At 37.7% G+C, this 20,119-nt stretch overlaps 1 protein-coding gene across 5 annotated transcripts in view; it reads right to left on the bottom strand.

Moving 5' to 3' along the window:
- The window catches only part of GRIN2A (glutamate ionotropic receptor NMDA type subunit 2A), a 233,908-nt gene extending 214,890 nt beyond the window's left edge, over positions 1-19,018 (bottom strand). For 3 of the 5 annotated variants that reach the window (XM_054212707.1, XM_054212705.1, XM_054212708.1), the window contains exons 1-4: positions 18,367-19,018; positions 10,639-10,735; positions 9,547-9,602; positions 8,649-8,775 (exon numbers count right to left, since the gene is read on the bottom strand). The gene's annotated coding sequence lies outside the window, so the exon portion shown is untranslated. Of the gene's footprint in view, positions 1-8,648; positions 8,776-9,546; positions 9,606-10,638; positions 10,736-18,366 lie in introns of all 5 variants that reach the window. The other 2 variants (XM_054212709.1, XM_054212710.1) reach the window with 2 other exon arrangements.
- Between the last annotated feature and the right edge of the window lie 1,101 nt (positions 19,019-20,119).

Here is a 20,119-nt window from a genome sequence, read left to right as displayed (position 1 = left end):
CCTTCTCAACAAAAATCTATCGGAGCCATCCTCTAGGGTAAGAAGATGGATAACTTCTGGTAGACCTGCCAAAGGCAACTGTGGCCTTCTGTTGTGGACACAAGCAAGCTGGTAATGCAACCTGCTCTCTTAGGAGTCATTAGGATTTCATAATCTATTCAGTTCCAACCAACTTATGCCTCTGTGAAATTTAGGAACATTAAGCAAGAGAGCCCCTGAAATCCTCTGAGCACAGGCAATCGGAGGAGAGGAAGAGATTTCTGCCACTGAACACAGATGTGATTCAAGAAGAGACTGTTTCAGCTATGCAGGTCCCACAGCTGCACTGGCCAACAACAAAAACCAAGAGGCAATATTCTTTTGCACTCAGAAAACCAGCCAGCACTATCTGCCACGAGCCATTTCTGGTTTTGTATTTCTTTTATTCCAACCACTTGCACCTTCTTTGCAGATCTGGGTGAAATAGCTCCTCCCTATCAAGATTTGCAACCTTGTAGTTCATCAGTCCAGCTTCTTCAAATACCTCATCTGCCACTTGAACGTCATCTTTTTCTTATGTTTTTTTTTTTTATATGCATTTCTTTCAAACTCCCTAACATCACTTTCCTCTATTTGTTTTCATTATGAGCTAATCACAATTTCATTTCCCTTCTGGATTGTTCTCTTCTCTTAGGTATTCTCAGTATCTACCTACCCCTCTCACTTTGTACAGGGAGAACATGTCATCAGAAATTTGCCAACAAGCTGCTCTTCTAGAAAATAAACGTTTCCATAGGGAGTAGCAGCCCCAATAAAGAATCTACTGCTGAATTTCCAGCAGAAAGAGGCCCAGAAAAGAAAACAGTTTACCGACACTAACTTGGAATACAAAACCCCTGACTCAAAGTCGCAATTCACATAATGCTGAAGAGACTGGCTCCCAATTCATGAGCTTTGGGAGAAGTTGATTTATCCCCATGCAGAACAGGAAAAGTAAGGATCAAAGCCTAAAACCAAATTATGCAAAATGAGAAAAGCCTCCTGTCTTGCTATACAGACAGTTAACTGTCATTTAAAAAGAAAAGAGAAAAGGAGGACCAGGGCGAGGTGGTGGTGGTATGTAATCAAAATATACATTTTTCATAACCAACACAGCCATGAAGAATTTAGTCTTCACTAATGACTCATATGAGTCTTCCAATAAACCCACTCTTGCGTCCTTTCTTCTTCTACTGTTTGATGCACTGTATCTATTTGTTCTATGCATTTCATGAATTTTCCTAAGCAGAAACTTATTTTCTAACTCACATCTATGAAGTTTATATATAAAGTAAATATAAAAATATATATAAAATATATGAAACAAACTTCAGATTTTCCATGCTTGCTTCACAAGTCTAGCATTTCGCATCAGAAGCTGCCCTCAAACAAATTCATCACACACTTAGAACCAAAGTCATTACAGTCATCATTTGGGCTGTCAGCCCAATTCCATGCAAAATTAAATGACATGCAACTAAACCCCTTAAGACTAACTAAGCTTAAAAATAGCTAGCACACATTCATTCACACCACCAACAAAGGCATTAGACCAATAAACTCAGATACACAGACTAATGCCCTTCAACAAGAAAGGAATTCCGGCCAAATTTGATCTGAGATCAACAGTAATACCCTATATTGCAAAACATAAACTTGATTTTTCTGCTTCATTGTTTGAGCAAAAAGTATTTTACCTTCAACAGTTTTGTGTAAGAAATGCAAAAGGTTACTGTTATGCAAAAAATAACCTCGTCTCTGTACATTGATTATTACATTGAAATTTTAAATGCTCAGATCTTCAGAACTGCAGAGCATGAATGTCATGGTTAGAAGTCAGTTCAGACCATCGTGATTGCTTTAAACGTTCTTGATCAGGTACTTATTCAGCAGCACTAAAAAACATTTATTTACCACTAAAGCAGTTGTCAAACAGGTATAGTGAACCATTTTAATTAACACTTATTCATCATTACAAAGTAGATAAAGCATTTTCAATGTTTATTTTCCAGCTCTGTATGAGTTCATTTTTAATGGTTTCTTTAGCTTTTCTAAATTAATTTAAAAGGTGATTTCCAACCTACATTCAATATCCTGTCCTTATGGTCATAGCTAAAATAATGTTTTAAATTAAAAGTTGGGTAATGACCTTCAATGAATGATGATGCCAAGCATTGCAGTTGTGTGTGATTCACATCACAGACCATGCTCCCATTGAATTTACGTTACTTCCTTGAGATGCTAGGGACACATGTAGTAAACTGCCACTGACTAATGGGTAGTTTCTCTATTTTATTTGCAGGACAAGTAATAAAGCAAAGGGAATTACTTTGCATTGCCCAAGGATTTTACTCCCTAGCTAACTCTCCCTCTGACTTGGATGTGGTTACCTATATGGAGACGTACCAATAAAGAAAGCTCACTGCAAAAGGTTAATGAATTTTACAGCCTCCACAGTCAAGCTGCTCTGCAGTAACTGATAAGGCAAGAGACACCCGGGTATGCATCTCAGCCCTGTATCCATCCAGACAAAAATATACTAGGAACTGCACTTAACAGAGCGTTATATTTTTGCTACGTACAATTTGAGGCAGTAGAACTCAATATTTCAAATCAGAGCTTCTTCTCAAATTCAATATAAATTTCACCTGAAGTAGTAACAATTGAAGTGTGACACTTTAACATTTCTATATACCCTTTCTAGGAAAAATAACTTGTATTTTCACTAGATGGGCTTTTATGTATTTTTCAGCCCATACCTTACTTGGCTTATGATTAAGTTTGTGATTTTTATTTTTATTTTTGGCCTGGGATGGGGTTTGGATTTAGAGTTTTGACCTTCACCTCTTCCAATAAAGGGAACAGCAAAGATTTCCACCACTGCATATTCAAGAATTCACAAAGCTTTGACTCGCCATCAGTTAAGAACTCTGATACTCAAGAGACCCTGATTATATACTCATGCAAAGTCAAAGAAATTAGGTAATAATTCATATTTATGGCTAGGCCCTCAAATTTGAGGGCTGATCTAAATTTAGTAGTTTGTCTCATTCTACTGTGTATTACTTTTTTCCACATGCTTCATTCTGTTGCAAGTTACAGCTTAGCAATTTTCAACATTTAAGTATTAATTATAAATTGACATTCTTCCAAATGCTGTATCTAGAGACCTTTAAGAAGCATGTCAGAAATGAGTGCCTCATCTAAAGCATTCATGAGATGAGATTTACACGAGATGTAAAAGCAATGTATTTCTGTATACCACAGTTAAATCACATGCTGTATATTAGTACGAAAAGGGATATGAAATTTAGGATACATTAAAACAAATACTTAACTAATTGCTCTGAAATTCAGTTTGTCTTTACCAAAGGGTAGAAAATTACATCTTTCACAAACCTCCTGCTCTTGTCCCTATGTGCACAAACCCACAGTTTCAAGGAACTCTTTGGAGTCTTGTGAAAATACCGTAAAAGCAGCTCTCTTACCTGGGGAAAAAGGTGCACTACACAGATTTTGGGGATTAGATTTCCTTTATCTGGATAGGGTAAATTTCCTTGGCACTTTGTGGATTGGTTTTTTTTTTTTAAAAAAAGTGCAAAAATGGATAAAAAACCCAGATGCTTCTAGTAAGCTTCCAACAGCAGATGCTGCATAGCGTAGCCAGAGGTAGAAATCCTCAGTGGCATCCATGTGACATGCTACAGCAACTTTGGGAAGCCGGTATACAGAATCCTCAACAAAACCATCACAAGTTGTGCAACACTAAAGTCTCAATGCTTATTTAATCTCTAAAGCACTTCTATTAAAATGGTTAACTCTACAACCACTGCATATAACATTTAATCTTCACAGCAAAATCAGAACTCAGGCAAAGGACAAAGCAGTAGGAAAAAAATGGTCAAAATCTGAACCCTCAATGCTTTTTAACAATTTACAAGTGTAAAAAAAACACTGGAGACTGATGTCTGAATGCTTTGAACCCCTCTGCCCAGAAAAGAAAATGGATGGGAGAAAACAGTGACGGAAATTTCATTAATAAATCAAATCATCTCTATTACTCCCATGCTCTGAAGTACATAGAGCAGCCAACCCCACCTGAAGTACACTGAAGTCCAAGGAGCTACTGTTCCCTTCTAGAACTATGGAAACATGAACTTGTTATTCCTGATACAGGGGAATTCTCTATTTACACCACAAAACTCCAGTCTAATCTCCCATCAGTCACCTCATCCTTAGCTTCAATCTTCGAGCAAGTTGATCTATAAGTGAAATGCTTTATGTTAATTTTGAGGCATCAAGATGAGTCAAAGAGGTTGGCAGGCAGTCAGTTTCTCACTGGCCTGTAACCACAACAAGAATTTTAATACCCACTTTACTCATTTAACTGACCGAATCCTCAACAGCACGCTTACTAATTACAGATTTAAATCCTATAAGGAAGTTTATCTTTTATTATAATAGGCTATTACAAACACCAAGCTGCAGTACTGAACATTTTTGGGCAACTGCCTCACTACTAGTTTCTCAGACAGTATCTGCATTTCTTCCATAAACATTAAAGCATTGTTCGCCTCTCACAGCGTATTAAGAAAGCATATAATTAACTTTGTATCAAAAGCACAGCCAAGACCTTCAAAATTGGTTAGCATTTTTGTAATGAGATATGAAAAATAAAATATTCAGGATTTTTCCTAAAATGCACTTTTAGTACATCTCCAAACAGGCTCTAAAGAAATGAACACACTGAAGAATCACAACTTGTTTTTCAAAAAGCTCCTAACATGTCCAGATGAAATGAACAGAGAGATCAGAACAGAGATGTCAAGAAAGCATGTACAAGAGAATGAAAAAAAACATTTATGGACTATCTCTTCCCCACACATTTGAGGGAAAAGGTACTTTTACCATTTCCTGTATCTCACATTAGAGAATGTAACTATCTTTGCACATTCTATATTGTCTCAGTTTCGGTTTGTCTATTTCCTGTTATTGGAAAATGCACCAAAACTGAAATCAATCTCTCTTTAAATTTAGGTGCTTTCTCTTCAACCAGCCCCAGACAGGTAGAGAAAAGGACCGCACCAGAGCAGTCAGCCAGCAAAGAGGAGCCGTGAGGATGAATTCCACATCTCCCTGCCGTGTGTAGAGTACTTCAGGCAGAGGATGACAGCATAGGGCTTGAAAGTACAAGAAGAGGAAAGTAAGAGAGCTCTCAGCTATATTCAAGTCATGAATAGTTGATTACTGGTCATTAAATGCATGCAAATTTGGGAGCTGGGCAAAACCAGATATAATGGAGAACAAAGAATAAGCATCCAATATAGATATGCATACAGTATATTTTACGTTTGGGAAATTCAGCTGTATAGGGGTAGAAAGAGTAAGGTCCCGGCATGCATTAGAAAACAAATAGAGCCCCAAGGGGGCTCTAGAAGAAGAATAAAACACCACCATCAACATCAAGTGCCTTCCTTGTGAAAATTTGCCAGGCTTTAAGTCCCTCCGTATTCCTTGCTAAGGAAGGCTGTGACTGTTGACCTTAGGGTACAGAAGGGTAGCAAATGGATGAACACCACCAGGAGAAAAAGGGGTAGATACTAGGGTGCATGTGAATAACAAATTTAACTGTATTATGACTGAGACCTTTTCTACAAGAGTACTCTCCTTTCTCTGCAATAATGATTCCTAGATTAATAATATGCTATTCAATTAGACTGTTAAGACTTTAATTAGGCTAACAATAAATTCCTGGCTTTGCCTTTGCATATGAAGTGTTTCTTCAGCCCACAAGTTGCACAAGGTGCAGTGCAACAATTCATGCAGCCAGAGGAGAGTGCACCAGAAGAAACAATTTCAAAAAGGGAAATCCTGAGTGCCAGCTCCTATATTTCAAGTTAAGCAGTCATAAATAGATATAACCTTGTAAACAGCTGATAATAAATGTTTTAATTTCAAGGTCTTTCTGCATATGAATGAGGTATCCAAAAGTAGTGAAAAATCATATAAAAAGTTCTATTTTTATTACCTAAGAGCAATTACACAAACTGCTTATTATCACCAAAAATAAACTGACTTAACATTTCTTTATCTCAAAATGAAAAAGAAAAGTTGATACCAGCTGTGCAGTGAAGACACTAAAAAAGTGAAGTTAATTTACTTGCCTAGCCATATGTCTATAAAGTACTCATTTTGGAGATATGCTTAAGTATCTCTTGATTTTCTTACCCTCCCAAAAAGTTCTCAGAAAACCAGTGATTTACTGATATCTGAGAAGTGGATGATCACTAGAAACCCCATCCCTGAAGCAATACATGGGACTTTTGCGGAAATACCTAGCAAAATTGTTCTGTCTTCTGTTTTTGAGTAGGCATTCCTACTGTTTGAGATATAATAGTTAAGTCATTAGCATACATATGAGTTTGTGCTGACATGAGTATTTATACCACCAAGTACAAAAATGAAATACAAGAATGATAAGCAATGGTTTTATATTTACCTTATGCTATTCAAATATCAGTAACAAACACTACCTGAATAACAGAGAGTAGTCAAAACAGTTTTTAAGTTGATGGAATTTTTTTCCTCCCCACAGTGGTAGAGCTAATGGCCTTCTGTTTTCACAGGCACATCCATTTTCACCACAAGTAAGTTTTGTTCAAGCACCTAACAGGTTGTTTATCCAGTTACTCAGCTACTTAAACATTCCTTGAGGTCAAATAACACTGCACACAGAAAGTAGCTTCAAAATGATTGCCAGAGGTTAAGATACTTTAATCTGTGCAGAGAGTATGGGCAGTAGGACAGTATAACACAGAGAGTAATACCAGCGCTTTCCTTAGCTCCGCAGCAATTTAGACATGACTTGAAAGCAGCATACATGGACACTACATAGTTTGTCCACATATATTTCCATAATGAAATCATCAACAAAAATAAGAGTCATGTATGTAAGGAGACCATCTTAAGAAAGGTAATTATGTTTGGAAAAGTTAGAACAGTAATACCGAAAACTGTATTTGCTGATATATGTCTTCTTTTATGCATGCACATCTGTGGTAGACTTGTGCTCTTTCTGCCTCTTAGAGTATTCCCCATTCAGAGCATGACCCAGTTACCCATAGAACGCTGGGTCTGTAAGGTCTGGCTACCAAAAAGTTGGGACCCACTTACTTACAAGCATAATCTTGTGAAGTATTCAGTGACATTGAATTTCAGGAAGCACTTTTCAAATGACAGTGTTTTTAAAGTACAGCTTTCACAGACAAAAAAATTATGTTTGTCAGTTTGGATGAAAGTAGGATGAAGGCACAATTCCAGTGGTTTCACTACTACTGATGTGAACCCTCAACTTCCCTGATATTTTGCTTCCCATGTACCTCTAGTGTGCCCAAAGTTGAACCTTCAGTGCATATTATGCATCAGAGGGGCATCCTTTGTGCAATGTAGCCTTTCAAATTTTCCAGAAAAAGCAAGCTCTATTCTCATTTTAGAGACTCACAAGACCACAGCAGAGAAAAACAGGCAACAAAACTATACAGATTTACCTAAAACAGTAACCACTGTTAAATGCAAGAAGGATTTAGTTCATGGAAACTGCTGACAGAGTCAAGATACTCCCTAGTTCAAAAATCACTAAGATTTAAAAATATGGATAGAACTCCCGGATGACCATAGCAGACGTCTAGTATTCAGCACTCTGGTTTAAATAGAGTTAAGAAAATAATTATACAAAAAAAATTTTTAAAAAAATAATCACTGAATTTGCCCTTAGCAAGAAGAGCAATAAAGTTTTAGAAGACCTATACATGATGCTGAAGAATTGGCTACTTATATAAAAGTCTATTTCGAGTTCTCTTTCCTGCAAATCAAGTCATTGAAGTCAGTAACAACTGAACTTGTAATGTACCAGCCCTCTGCTAGCATCATTAAAGCCTGACTTCAGACCAATTCAATCATATTTACTGGTCAATCTGTTCTTAGGTGTGAACTGAAAGGGGGAGGTAGGGCTGAAAACACACAAAATCCTGAAGAATGATTTCCTTAATTCCATTGTCACCACCTGAAGCCATGAAATGCAGCACAAAGATATCCTTCTCACCACACTCCTTGCCCAGTTGCAGTTGGGAAATCACCATTATTACCTTTTGATCAGATTTCAAGAGTATACGGGGATTCTGCAAAACTCAAAGACATCCTGAACCTCCCCAGACACTGCAATGCACAGAACAGAACATGGCTAGACAGTCTACAGTGGGAATCCTGTAGTTAAGGATTCCTGCTCAGAGCCAGTACAGATCCCTTAACCTACCTACTCTCTGATTAAGATGCAAGTGTTCTGCAATTCAGCGATTCTTTTTCCAGAAACCTTACCTTACCATCCAAGATTTGGTTGAAAAGGTCAGAAAGAGACGGAAAACAAAGGAGGGTAGAGAAAATATATAAAGTTTAAATTATATTCATCTGTTTTTTTGTGGTTTGGGTTTTTTTTCGGTCTGAATTATACTAAAATTTAAATATCCTAATACCCAGTACCCTAAGTAGCAGAGATTCTACCAGTGTCCAAGATGTCTCCTTATCGTACAAATGAATCCTTATATTTATTTCTGTTTACTGAATTTTTTGCTCACCTGCCACAATCCTGGTTCACAACTTCACTGCCTGCAAGTAGGACGCTGTCCAACCAAGGTACTGAGTCCAACTGTACTTCAGGAAATCCAGTCCCTTATAATACTTGATTAAGCCCAGAGATAGATTCTGAAATAAAAGAGTAAATCTTGTAAGTACAATAAGCACAGAAGGGTTTCCTTGTTTTGATGATACTGCAGCATAGATCATAAACACACAAGGTACAGTAACTGCAGGCACGTTAGCACGATTAATACATTTGAACAAACACTTAAAACGTATTCACTATCATGATGCTATGAGATAATTTGACCAGAAACAGAAAAAAAACAAAAAACACCTAAAGCCTTAGGAACATTATGACACGGACCATAGCTGTGTAAATGTTCTATACAGAAAAGCTTTTTTTTTTTTTGCCTAGAACAGTAAGAATATATAACTGTAAGCATCTGAAAGTAGGATGAGAAGGCAATCACCTTTAATTTCTCCTGACGCAAATTAAAATTAAAGTTTAACCTGCTGAAAAACACAGCAAACAAATGCAAATACAGCCCCAACATGAATGACGGACTGCACAGTGCTGTCTTATGATACAGGAGCTGTCACACAGCCTGAGGTATTGATAAGGGAAGGAGGGCTCTGCCTTCTTCCCCCAAAGCCATTAAATCCAAATTTAGGATAGGGTGAACTATTTTGACAGAAAAAGTGCCACGCCAATCTTATATGTTTCATATTACAGAAGGATTCATAAATCTTTGCTCAAGACAACTGCATTATTTAAAGAACTAGATTACTCTGTGCCATGTCTTATATTCATGGAAAGGAGGGCTGTGACAAATCCATACTAATGGAATTTTATTAACCCTTTTTATTTTAACTGTCATCATAAAGGAAGTTTACCTGAATAGCACAGCCAAAATCTTCTTCACTGTCTGCAGATATGTTTCATCTTTCATCTACTAACCACATAAGATGCAGAAGTAAAGAATCTGTTAAACTTTATAATTTCCAGTTAACAGAATAACTGCTAAGTTTCACTTGAACCTCTGGAAAGCACTGTATATTCTCCAAAAGCTACAGCCATTAAGCGGCAGAGAAAAACTGTATTTTTAGTCACATGACAACTTATACACAATGTTCGTCTGCAACCAAAGCTCTGGGAACAGGAACGATAAGTAAAAAAGGGAAAGCAATAAATGAACACATTGTTAATAGAAAAAAAAATAGACCAGGAAAGAGAGTAATGAAGAATAACTAATAGGCACAGGAAAGTATAGACAAAAAACCCAGAACATGGCTGCTAAAACTTGGGGGAAAAGGACAGAATTAGAGGACAACAGCCATGTAACAGTGCCAGAAGTTGGAAGTCACATCTTTTTGAGAGGGGCAGCTGCTTCTTGCTTCCTGTTCCCCCTGAATTTCAAGCTTCACAATATAGAGGAACCGGAAGTCAGCATCCCTTACAAAGAAGATGCCGCCCACTTGCTGATCAGAAATGTAGCATCTCACAACCGGCCAAGGCAGCAGCTCGTGGCTCATACATATTTCAGAAATAAGCAGAAACAATCAAATCCCTACTTTGAAGATAAAAATATAGTTTTTTTCACTGCCTTTGAAGCGGCCAGCCTCCATATTTTCAATTCTCACTCTGAATAACACAACACGAATTTTGATTAAGGCTTTTTTTTTTTTTTTTAAACTCAGAAAACTGTAATAGTCAACCAAGCAAGCCAGCCAGATACTCTTTGCAACAGCAAATCATATAAGGACTCTGGAGACTGATGACTGAGGATGAAACTAACTTCATCACAGCTAAAAGCAAATGGTCCCAGCTCCTCCTGTTGTGGCTTCTGAGACTCTTTGCTGAATTGATACAACTCCCTACCCTACCAAAAATATTTCACTCCTCTTGGCTGTGCAGCTCAGTTAGCTGAATTGGCTCAGCAAGGGGTCTGACAGCACAACACTGGAGAAGAGGAAGAAACTGCGCACCTGAAAGGTGGTGGGTGGAGGGGGAACATCCTTTTGTCAGGGACATTCAGCTTTTAGAGCAGCTGTTGTGATAATGGAATACTTCACCCTTTGAGATCTACAAGATGAGAAAATCACATTATTCCCTTGCTCTATGTAGAACAGTCACAGTAAAAAGGTGACATGATTAAATGAGAGGAGGAAAGAACATTGAAAATATTACTGAGATATCTGTTTCACTATCATATATTTTCAATAATTCATGAACAAGTTAAATTAAGTATTTTAGAGAGGTTATAATCAGACGACTATTCAGTGGCAAGTCACTACATCCCTGCAATCACGTCTGAAGTAGCTTTTATTTATCAGATGATATGTAATGAACTGACATGTCAAGTTTTTAAGTTACATTATCAATGTTATGCCATTTCAGTAAAATTGGGACTGGTTTTCAGTCTCTTATGCTGCATCTCATGGGGAGACACGTGGTAAATTTTTTTTACAGCAATCTCAGTATGGTTATATCTCCATTGCAACTGACCAAAAGACACAGTTTTGAAAATATTTTCAATCCTTCACTCCACATGGATCTTCTTTAGGATCTGTTTATTCAGGTGACTGAAGTTATTGTATTTAATGTAACTCTGCTTACGACTTTCCATTTTCTGCAATATAATAGCACTGTATTGTAAAAAGACTTTAAGATGGTAACTTCCCACAAAAGACCACGATCCAGTACTACTTGAAAAATCTAGAAGGGTAGAGAGCAACACAAGAGGCTCGCTGTTCCTCAGCAGCACAAAAGAGAGCAAGCTTGCAAACTTACTCAAACTCTCCACTATTAATCTAAGGGTTCATCTAACCCGTACTTCACAAAGGGCAGTGAATAAAAGGAAGAAGCACAGGAAGCCCAAGAAAACAAGTTTGCAAGTTACTTCAATCTTCTAAAGCATAGATAAGGAAAGCCAATCTGAGCTCAAGGTCCTGTACTGGGACAGCAATCCCAGAATAATGTCAAGACCAGCTGGCAACAAAATACAGTATATTAGTCTTGCTCTGGTTTTCTTCTGTAGGTTGGCAGCCCAAAAGTAAATTAGCTAGACTATCTTCACTACTGCTTCCTGTAGAATCCCTAATACATAAGGCCAAAGTCCCCAGGTCACAGCACAGATCCCAGGTAGTTTGTTTCCATTTTGACTTTTTGAGCTGTGGTTTTCATAAAGTACTTTATTCATCACTTCCAGATAATTCTAACTTGCATAAGGCAAGTTCTTTATTCTGCTACAGTTGATGACCTTGTTATTGCTCTACCCTTTTCCCCCCTCCACTGTAAAACTTGTTGGTAAATATGAGTATGGTTTATTATTCATACAACAAAACTAAGCAAAGAAGTCTGGGAAGTGGAAGTCCTTCTTACATTTACACAACTGAAGGAAAATGATACCCTGTACTGGCTTGTTTTTTGAAAGGGCCTAACAAACCAGCACAAGACTGAGTTGTTTATAATGTTAGTTCACTTTCTGACATTCTCTATTGGAAATCTGAAGTTCTACATAATTCCTAGAACCAAGAACCACCCTCCCATATCTCACAGGGAGATGAGTAAAGCATCTAGTTTTGTGAGTAAGCACATAGCTAAAGCCAAGAAATAATTTAAGTAATTGCTCATCTCTGCAGTGTGTTTATAACATAGCTGAAGCACATGCTGCATCTCTGAAAATGGAGGATGGGCAGGACCAACTGCCAAGGTCAGACTACAGATAAAATTTTAATTAGATCTAAACAATAGCTACTGAGCTAGAAAACAAACTGAAATCTAGAAGTGATATTCTGAAGTACTGGTAGTTGTAATGTCAGAAACAGTAGCGATCAATGAAAGCAATTTAACCAATACCTACATATAAAACAAATCCTTAAGAACATATATTAGATATTGTATTTGTAATCCCATGCCCTATCTTAGTCTCCTAAATAGAGGACTTGCAAGGCAGAGCCTGCATAACCAGCAAAAGACTAGGGTCATGGTTGATGCCTCTGCCATTGCTTTACCATTTATCTTCACTTTAATGCAGGCTAGTTAATAGGACAGTTTCATCTATCATTTGGACAGAAAAGGCTGAGCAGAAAAGTCTATTCTGGGGAATGGAAATGTTATTTTGTATTGTGTAATTAGAAGCAATAGAAGAAACATTGAACATATCTTAATCAATCGAAGAAGTATTTCATTAAGCATTTAACTTAAAGTCAGGCACACTTCCTTTAGAAAGCAGATATACTGTAAATGCAGGGAAGCAAACTGGATATCGTATCAAGGCTAGCTGTTCTAACAAAAGAAAGAACAGATGAATACAATAAGTTTTTTGCAAGGTAATAGTACTTACAAAGGCTAAAGTCTTTCTTGCTGAGAAGTCATACATTAGAAGACTAGAATAAACTATAGAAGGTAATCATTGGCAAGAAGATTTCTGTATAACTGTTAACTGTCAAACGAACTAGATCTCAAGATCTAAAGTTATTCCAAACTAATGTAATTCATGCTTAAAGAATTAACTTGTTAATAACATCTGTTACACAGTTTCAGCTGAAATATCTAAGAATATTAAAACTACAGTTTCAAATACCAGGTAAGCTGTCATAAAGCTCAGCACTTGCAAACTCTGATCTGATATCATTGGCTACAGTGCCATTACTACCTACTACAAACATCTACTGTTAGATTCCCCCAGCTATTACAGCAACATACCAAGTCACATATATTGTCATTAAAACCCAGCTTATTTTAGCAGAACTGTAGACCTAGAAGGGGTGATTATTGGGAAAATAGTATTTGGGAGAATACCATGCACTACTATATTTTTTCTTATTTTATTACGCAAGGAATTATTTGAAAGATAAAAATCAGTTAAAGTGGTTCATTTCTGGAATAGATAGGTTCTCCTCTGCCAACCTAATACTTCAAAAGAATAAATAAAGTGTAAATTTGTGATTTTCCTTGAGCCTACCATACTCCAGCCAATAAAGCACTTGTCAAATCAAAGCAAGGGATGGTTGCTCCCCCACAGAACAGGGAGCCAAGCACAGCAGCACAGCCAAGAGGGCAAGGGCCTTGCCAGCCAAAGCCAGAACCCAAGCAAGGGAGGAGGGCAGGTTCAGCCAAGAGGCCAGATCATCAGGCAAATCCAGGATGACGACACAGATCCAAGGTCAAACCAAGAAGTCAGTCCACACCATCAGGATCAGGCCCAGTGACAGCCAGGTCCCCAGGGTCAGGCCAAGGCCAGGACATCAGCCCATGGGTCAGGGTCCAGCTCCATAGGACCCACAGCCCGGCAGGGCATAGCCATGGCTAAGCTAGAGACCAGCACTCCCAACAGCACAACTGGGTATGAGCTGAAGACCGAGTTTAAATGGGGCCTGGGCCCATGGCTGTGGGTGGAGGCCCCAGGTGAGGCTGGTCAAGGCTATCAAGGCCTATTAGTGCCCTCATGGCCCTGACAACAGCAGTCAAAGCAGCAATTTTAAAACCTGCACTTTCCTCTTTACCGGTTTACTTGTTTCTCTTTAAAGACCGCCTGCCTTCTAAAATAAGGCAAATATAGGAATCTCATTTTGCCTTTGATATTGCAGCTATGGCATACGCTGGTGTGTTAGCTTGTTCTGACTCATCTGCATTTAAGTTTGTCCTGGATACAGTTTGCTTGCTCCACTTTGCACTTTATTTGCCTATAATTTACTCTTCATCTATGAAAATCTGTTAACTTTTTCTGATCTTCCAGTTTCACCTACACATATATTTTTGTCCATTGCTGTTGTTGCCTACAGCTACGCTCAACCGCCTTCTGCTCTAAGTGTTTCCTGCCATGATCTATCCTTCTCTTCTCTACCCCATCTTCTCTAATAATATATATATGATGAATAGGAATACAAACTTCTAAATACACAGGTGAACTGCACTTCGGTTTTGCCTCTTCTTAAAAATAGCCTTTTTCAGGGACACTCTTAATAATATTCCTAAGAGCAACCTGCACCACTGATTCTTAGTTCTGAATACCATTTCAGATGCTAAATGATGCAGTAGGTGGATTTTTTTTCTCACTATTTAAAATAACCAATTGTTAACACAAGTTAGTTTCTCCCACTTCCAAGTCTGAGGTACATTATACTATATTTCAAGAAATTAAAGACGTTGCTAAATAGTAGATGAGTGAATTCACATTTCACCTTTTCTTAAACTTACTGTTCAAGCAGTTTTGAAAGCCCTGATGCTATTTCAGTCTATATAATTCAACAGACATCATTTGGCAACTATCTCAAATAATAGCATCCTAGTTTGAATGGGTTGAAATGATACCCGAGGCAGACTCTAGAGCTTTGCTACAAACGGCAAATATTTTCCTAAGAACATAAATCTTCTTTACAAATATGGACAGTCACGCATACTAGGCTTTGTATGTTCTTTCTCTTCTGAGTGATCAAATTTCAATCACTGAATGCAGAAAGCACGAACATTAAAATGAATTGTACTGTGCAGTGGTAATTTATCTAAGGCAATCAAAAAGGCTTTTCTCCCTGAGCCGTAGAAACAGCTCAGGGATTAGAAGTCAAGACCTCTATTCCCAGAGGTCCTGCTCAGCCAATTAGCTAGTGTGCTTCCACGTCTTTATTTTGACAACTTACGGCGAAAGAACATACAGTGCAACATAACACCCAAAAGCATACAATAGTCTCAACTCAAAACAGTGTCTTGAAACTGAAGATAACGACACATATGATCCCACCCATATATCCATTTTCTTGACTGTTCCACAGTATCTCCAAAGAAAGGTTTACATTAGACACTGTATGTAACTGCTTGCCTTATTTATCTGCCTGTCCACAACAGTAAAGTATGTTTTGATGACCACATGACTAGGAGACACTGAGTCGCTTGTAGGAAGGATTACAGCACAGACCCTTTGACTTTTGCAGCCAAAGGACATATGCTCTCAAAAGCAAGCAGCTCCAATCCCAGGTTCCCTGCGTGAACAGGCACATCATGTCAAGCTGATTCAAGGGTATCTTCCCCATAAAACTTGCCTGGTATTTTTCTAGAAGATCAATTTTTTTTGATGTAGGTGTTAGTGGGAGATGAGAGTTTTCATCAAACAGTCATGGTACTTTCTCAATCTTTGAAAAGAGGCATAAATCCTTCTATCAAAGTTTTGAGTGGAATACTACCTTTTGATCACCAATTTAGACAAAACCATCTCACTTTTTTTTACTTTAATGCATCTCAACTTTTGAAGGTAAAACTTTTTTTTAAAAGCAGTTAAAATACTTGTACTGTTTAGTGTCCTTAGAAGGGGTTGGGAAATATCTATAAACCAAAAATCAATCGACATCACTGTTCCGCTGTACAAAATAAAATGCAAATCAGCATAAGCCCTGGGGGTCATGCCCATAACATCTTCCCTGCTTTCACAGAGCCAAAACACATGTCTCAACTGGAACGGTACAACAGTGTCCTTATTAACATTCACCTTAAGACAGGTCACACACACACACAGTGATTCCGCTTTGCTAATGACACCTACACAAAGCAAGATGGACTAGCATCTGCACACCGTGTAACTTCTGGTATGAATGTCTAGTCAAGACAAAAACATGCGGAATCGAAGATAGGAGCAACAGGACACCCTAAACATAACAACAGACAGAATACAAGTTTGAACCTATTTGAACACACAGTATAAAGCGCCAAGTTAACTGTTCTAGAATCATGCATTTCCTTTTCTCCATCATGCAAGGACCAGCCTTCAGATGCCAAAAATTCATTACCTATGAAATTGCACAAGTTCAAAGCAAATAAGGCAAACGAGAAAAAGCAGAGGCCTAAATCACATTTATCCTTCAAAGGCCAGAGTGTCTTTTTTGGAGCAGCAAGTAGTCCCATATGATAATGCTGCGTGACAGTACTACTTTGAAATTTGACTTCACAGTAACACGTGGGTTTTGTTCATGTTGCTTAATAGATCTTTTCACTTTCTTTGAGACTTACACTGAACTGCTCTGTAAAGCCACAGGCCAAATGTCACTGATCTGACTAGCCATACTCAAGCTATGAGTACACATTTCTTAACTACACCCTACCTACTAGTTCACTCTTTCAGATTTACAATCCTGTTACCTCCTTTTCTTCCTCCCCTTTCGCACTGCCTCTGGAGTTAATCTGAATTTATGGTAAACCATGTCTCCCTGCTAACCTAGAGCAAACTACTTAACATCTTAGGTTATTTTTCTGCCTTGTTAGCAAAGTCATCAGAACATCACACCATCAGACAGACCTCCAGAACTAACAATGAAAGCAGGGAGGGAACATAGCCAAGTTTTTGTTTTGGGGCGCAGGGGAGGAGAACTACTACTCCTTCCTTCCTGCCAGCAGCAGCAAGCTATTAGATCAGCTTAGCCACTCATGCGTTTCCAAAACAGCTATGATAATGTAAGTCAGCATTACCACAGCCTAAATTATCAGTCTGTCCATCACACAGGTGCTGGCTCTACGCTGACCCAACAAAGCTGACTTGGAAAAAAAAAGCACAACGCACATCCTGTTAGTCAGCTCCCTGAACAAGCTCTGCATGGATTATACAGCTGCCCTGTAGAGAGACTATGAGACTGCGTCATATGGAGGGAAGGGGAAAGGTGGAACTGTGACAGTGTTGACTTGAATGAGTTTAAGCTGTTGTGTAACGGCACATATAACTACTTATTTAGTAGCTTAAAGTGATTAGAAAATAAAGACTTGAATGAATCATTCTGTCAGACAGGATGCATACATAAAAATTTCATATACGATCTCAATACACACTTAGGCTACCCTCAGGTTTGATGTTTAATGTTACCTAACTTATGGTATTAAGGACAAGCTACAGTGTGCTTTCTAGATGAGACACAAGTGTTTCAGTTCAGGCCTTTACTTTAAAGGAAAGTGTGTCATCCACTGCTATTTCCCAAGCCAGAAGCCCCAAGTTTTAAATGGCTATTGGATATTATTGCCAGAGGAAGAAAGTTAATGACTGAAAGATTAGATGATCCAGAGGAAACACCTACATCAATAAATCAAAGATATGAAAACTTGAGAAAATTATGAGAGGGTCAGGAGAAGAAGTTCTTCAGCCTGGAGTACATCAGATAGTGCTAGGCTTCCCCAGGGAAGGCAGCCATAAAAACCTAAGACAGAGACCACAAGACTCAAATTCTCACTATGGCCATGTAAACCAAAACAACTGGAAGACTTACTAAGACCTCAAAAGCTAGTGCCTTCTCCCCAGTCTACCAATATCCTCATGAACTAACACGTTTAAGCAAGACACTGGGCATCTCTTTTTGAGGAATGATTCAAGTCCTCTCCTTTATAAAGCTGCCACATCCCAGTGGCTATTTCTCATCTCTACTGCATAAAGATAGCATACCTAGCCTTTAATTGAAGGTGGCCAAATAATCCCAAACTTCATAATTTAAAAGACTTTTACTGATTATACTCTAATGTAGATGGGAAAGGTATAGTTATTTTGACATTTATCCACCTGAGTAGCATGCGTCTTTATCACGCCTTACTGGTACTTGCAAAATGAAGGTAAACATACTCTCATTTGCTTCTGTCACAACACTAAGAGAAGTTGCAAGAAGACAAGACAAACGAACAAAACATATGGAAAAGCTTGGAAGCTGGTCCCTAGAAGAATGACAGATCTGAAGAGACAAGCATACCTTGGAGCATGGCAGCATCCACTACTGGTGTAACAACAGCTCTCGGGGCTTCCCTTTGGGAAGATGTAGGAAAAGTAATGTAAGTGCACTTACACAGATGAGGAAAATAACTTCATATTATAAGCCAGGATTGCCCAAATAGAACACGAAGGAGTCAGAATTATATAGGGAGAACATAAATTATTTTTTTAAGTTGGCATAAAAGCATCATGAGATACTCGTACCATTTTTCATTAGTATTCTCAGTGATCATTCAGTCTTGGCACAGTGCAGTTGATTACTGCAGTTCAAGGAAGGGGACGTGGTCAACAAAAACAGCACAATGAACTCTCAGTTATTTTTATAATGAAATCCCAAGTTTGTGATCCAGATAGTGCTGATTTTAAGGCACAATTAATTCTGCTATTCTCCAGTTCCACAGTGCATCTTCCATAATATTTTGACTTCTGGCATTAAAAACAAACACACACTTTTACTGTAATAGGTCAGAAAAGGTAATTTTGCTTCTCTCTCATAAGTACAAAAGAATGAAAGTATGTCCACAGTATGCTGTAACGCAGGAATCCAGTATAATGCCTTTTGTTCAGGAAAATGTGGACAATTAATCTGATTGTAGATGTCACAATGACGTTACTGACTTCACAAGAAAATACTAGCCTTTAGGGATGACATGAATTTTTTGTGTGTCATCCTATGTGCATATAAGTGAAAACTAGGATGAATAGTTACAATTTGTATTATATTTTGCTGAACTTATTTTCTTCCTTGTATATATACTTGAGCTGTAACTTTTTCAAATTTGGGAGTTCCTGTATGAAGGAAGTTCAGGGACTTTTTTCCCCTGAAGGCAAAGGTAGTTGTCACATACTATGCTTAATCAATGAACCAGTCTTTTTTTTAAAATACCAGCGGGATACAAGAGTCACTCAGTATTTAAAATTACAGTATAAATTTACTGTAATAACTACTGATGTTTATTTAGTTAGGTCTGACTGCTGTCTGCAGCTAGCATGGGGAAAAAGAAGCACATTAATACAGCAATTACAGAGTATATCCAAGTTTGCACATAAGAACTGATACTTGAGGTATATTTCATGTAAGAAGTTCATATTTTAGCATGGTAATGGCACACTTATTATTCATGACAGGGAGGATAAGAAATATCAAGTCATTAAAGACTTTAACGTGCCAAATATGCACCACAGAACAGCAAAAGAATATGCTGGAGAGCTCCATGAACTATTTATATTCATTTTTAAATCATTCTTGAAAACACTAGGGGAGCTCCAGATTATTTCCAGAAAGAAAATGGAGGAAAGCTTAGTGTTGTGTTTTTATGAAAGGCAATAAATGTGACTTTTCTAGGAAATCATAAATCATTTGGCCTGGAAGTGCTGTTAAAGCAAGCCATGAAATTATGGAAGGTCATCAATAAACACAAAAATAAAACAATTCAACAAAATTATGCTACTTTGCACAATTTCAAGGAAGGTTTCTTAATACGACCACTAACTTTCTGATTCAGTAAGTTTTCCAAAGTTTTGAAACAAATCTCCATACTCTACAAATCTATATAAGACATTAAATTATTAAAAAGAATCACTTTCATTTTTTAATCTGACTAATCAATATACATTTTTTTTTCAATTAGTTCCCCCTTAGATCTCCTTGTGCTATTCCAGATCTGTATTAAAAATTTAGACAAAAAAGTTAAGAGTTGGTAGATAACAGTTAAAATATTTATCATCACTCT

Source organism: Rissa tridactyla, chromosome 8, assembly GCF_028500815.1.
Source record: "Rissa tridactyla isolate bRisTri1 chromosome 8, bRisTri1.patW.cur.20221130, whole genome shotgun sequence".
Lineage (NCBI taxonomy): Eukaryota > Metazoa > Chordata > Aves > Charadriiformes > Laridae > Rissa > Rissa tridactyla.
This window is presented reverse-complemented; position numbering and strand designations above follow the sequence as displayed.